Source organism: Ahaetulla prasina, chromosome 1 (genome assembly GCF_028640845.1).
Source record: "Ahaetulla prasina isolate Xishuangbanna chromosome 1, ASM2864084v1, whole genome shotgun sequence".
Classification (NCBI taxonomy): Eukaryota; Metazoa; Chordata; class Lepidosauria; order Squamata; family Colubridae; genus Ahaetulla; species Ahaetulla prasina.
The window spans coordinates 224,983,226-224,987,056 of record NC_080539.1 but is presented as its reverse complement, the minus strand read 5'-3'; positions in this window follow the sequence as shown (position 1 = coordinate 224,987,056).

The window sequence follows — 3,831 nt, the reverse complement described above, 5'->3', positions numbered from 1 at the left end:
TGACCGTCTCCTCAGAACGCGGAAGCAAATTAAAAGGAGGAGGCGTGTTGGTGACGTGACGTCACCATGCTATACAAAGTCTAGAAACTCCGTCCCGGTTTTCTCCGATCCTGTTACAGTACTTGCACGTTGAGGCGTGACACAGGCTGAAACTGCATTTAAACACAAAATGGGGGGAAAAGAGGGTTGCGAGCCGTAATAGTCCAATAAATACGCCCGTATTAAAGACTGATGGGTCTTTTGCAGACTTTGAGCTAAACCGATTTTAAAAATCGCTGCGACTTAAAGGTTATCTTGGAGGAAATTGCATTTGGCCAACTGTTCAGTTTCCAGATTTTCAACTGGCAGACATTCAACAGTCTCCAGGCTAAATTTCAAGACTGTAATGATTGCAACATAAACTCATAACTGAAGTATTGAACTGTTCCGTTGGGTTGCCAGATCCAAGTATTCCTGATGTAGCACAGTCATTTCTTTAAAAGTGTGGGTGGATGTGTTACCAATTACATCTACATATGTCAGGTGTGGTGGCTTATAATAATGCACTAGTTCTTTCTAAGCACATAAAATAAATAGAATGTAATTTGCTTACTATTTTAATAAAAGGTGCTGCTTCAAATAGCCTTCTGGTAGTGAATAATAGCTTTTAGAGGTTGAATCCAATTATATATAGTTTATTGACACTCAGAGAATAATCAGGAATGTAAAGATTTTAAGTTAAATCTGAGTTCCAGTCAGAACTTACATTTTTAAATATTTGATGGGATAAAGATGTGTTAGATTTCATGTCACTTGATTAAGTGGTCATCCATAAAGTTGATAAATGATGCTGCCTTTTACTGAATCATTTGGAAGGAGTTCCTAAGGAAACATCCTGTCTCCAATAGTGGTGAATCAGATATAATTTTAAGGTGTACGTATCAGTGGCCATTAGCTAGTAGGAAACGCCATAGTACAACTACGTGTGGTATGAAGTGCTTCCTTTTATCTGTCCTGGATCCCAGACTATTCATCTTCATTGGATGACTGCAGAAATGGGAGGGGAGGGCAGCTAAAATATAAAAATGACTCAATAAAATTTCAAATGTGTTGTTTGTTGTTTTTCCTGCTTCAGAACTTTACTTTGGATGGTAATTCTATTTTTATTGCTTTAGAAATATTTGTTCTTTATGATTTTATTGCTTTTAATTGTAGAAAGTCACCACCCACCCATCCACCCTCCTAGAAGAATGAAATATTTTGAGGAATATTAAAAAAAGGCAGAATATTATATTTCCCCAAAGGAAGAAATGGAGAAACATATTTTTAGAGGCAGAAAGCAACCCCTACTTTTCTTAATACCCCACAGCAGATGTCAGCACTTAAGAGATAGAGATTATTGAAAGAAGCCAGATATCTAGATAGCTCTATTCATAGGTAAAACAAATACTGCAGGCAGAAATCCATTCAAAACAGGATATTTTGAAACTCCCTGCAGCAAGGTCTGAACAAAGATAGGATTAGCCCTCAGCCACAATAGGAATTGCCCAACACCCTTTCAGTTGCACCACCCTCAGCAAACTTCAACTAAACATGGGAGGTCAGACAAACACCTAGGACAGTGATGGCTAACCTTTTCTGGACCGAGTGCCCAAAGTGTGTACGTGTGTGAATGTGCGCACTTGTGCCAGAACCCCCCAAATGCAATGCATGCGCAGCCCCCCTGCATGCACTCTGCCCCTGCGCATGCAGCCCCCTGCATGCCCCCCGCCTCCCATACATGCATACAGGTGAGATGAATTGAGATAACGGCTCATGTGCCCACAGAGAGGGTGCAGCTTGCCACCTCTGGCACCCGTGCCATAGGTTTGCCATCACAGACCTAGGATTTGCATTTCCCCTTTTGCCTATAGAGCCAGCCAGAACCCCTACATAACCCCTACAACAGCCAACAGAAAACATGTTCTTGCACATGAACAGGAAGTTCAAATACAAAGCCCAAAAAGAAGGTATAAAAGCCACCCACTCTCAACACCATTTTGTCAGCTGCACCAGAACCACAAATTCTAGTGGTCCTGTTCATCAATAAATGGAGTTTCTTTCCAATCAGCCTCCAGCCTCCATTTTGTCTCCATTGCCTTTCTCCAGGTTTGGAACTGAACCAGATGGATATGTTTTCCCACATAATGTAAGCTGCCCAGAGTCATTTCAAAGTAAGATAAGTGACAAACGAATTTAATAAACATATAAATAAAACAATAGCAGGGGCTTAGATTCAAATTCATGCTGCTTCTTAGGAATTTTCTCTCAATGGAATTCTGTTAACAGATAAAAGGCTTCCACATCCTTGATTGTATAAAATTTGCAGTTTGTGTGAAAGACTGTGTATTTATATCGAAGACAGAAGGAATTAATGAAAATCTACGCATCTCTGCCTTCAGTGGAGGAAGTCTGAATGACAGTCATATTCACACACAAGTGTTGAGATCCAAACCAATAAATGTCCAATAGGTACTTGCCTAGTCATCACTGATATGTAAGTATCCCTTCTGACAACTAGAATTAAATGTTTTCATGTAAAGAAAATTTGTTCTGTGCTTTGCACAAAATTGGAGTATCCCTTGGATAACAAGTGTATTTAAAAATGTACTGCATGGCAAGTGAATTTGTAAGTGGCATCAAAAATAAAGTTTTAAGTTTATTAAGTTAAATTAAGTTACTATAGTATCGTTAATTATAAAATTAAATCTATTACTATTTTTGTGAACGTGAATAGGATTCCTCACACAGCTATATGCATTGTATTTTCTAGTACACACTTTGCATCATATTACTTTGGCTAATAAATGCTGCCGCTGCTCATTCTTGGGCTTCCTCTGTTGTTTTATGTGTCATTAATGGCAATTGTGTACTTGAAGATTTATACTCATTTACCTGGAATAAGTGCTATTGAACTCAGCAGGGCATTCTTCTTAAAAGACACGTAGAGGGTTGAACTGTAAACGAACTTCATATGCTCCATGTCATGACACAGCTTAAATATATTTCTAGTTCTGCAGATTCTGCTTAAATCACAATGATAACAAATCTGTTCACTGTAGAAGAAGCGGTTTCAAAAAAGGTTTGCAGCAGCTGGAATGTGGTTATTGCTATTGCAGTAAACAAAAGAGAAATTACATTTGAGAATTTATGGACCCTGGCAGTGACTTCCTTTGCTGATGGTTTCAGTTCATGGATGCTTAGAAGGAAATGACCAAATATTTAAAGACTCTGATTGATGCTTAAAATGTTAATTGTCCAAGAGTAGCAGTGAATTGCAGACTTTTTAGAAAACATGGCAACATTAGTTTTATCACTATTAATAATTAACTGTCCTTCACAGCAGTAATGAACAAAGACTCTGCTGAGGCCTACTTGCTTTGAGGAAAAAGGTGCTGTGTTGGACACTTTTAGGCACATGGAGGCAGGTCTTAGTGTGGCCACTGAAATTTAGGCTTTGTCAATGCTCAGACAAGTATATTAATATAAAAATTGAATACACATACACATAAGGGGCATGCATAAGAGCACCAGCATACCTACTGTTCCTGTCCCAGTGTTCCCTTCGGTTGCATTTAATTTATTTCATGCTTATACCAATATAGAGTGTTGTGCTTGACAAAATAAATAAATAAACAAACAAACAAACAAAAAACAAACAAACAAACTGTTAAGTTCGGGAAGTAACGAGGCTGGAGACCAGGGTAGTGACAACAGCTCTTTAATATAGGGTGAACCCAGCAACAGGCTGGGGGAAAAACCTCTCCTTTTATACAGTTCTGCTGGAGGCTTCGTCCAATCAGCAACGTGCTG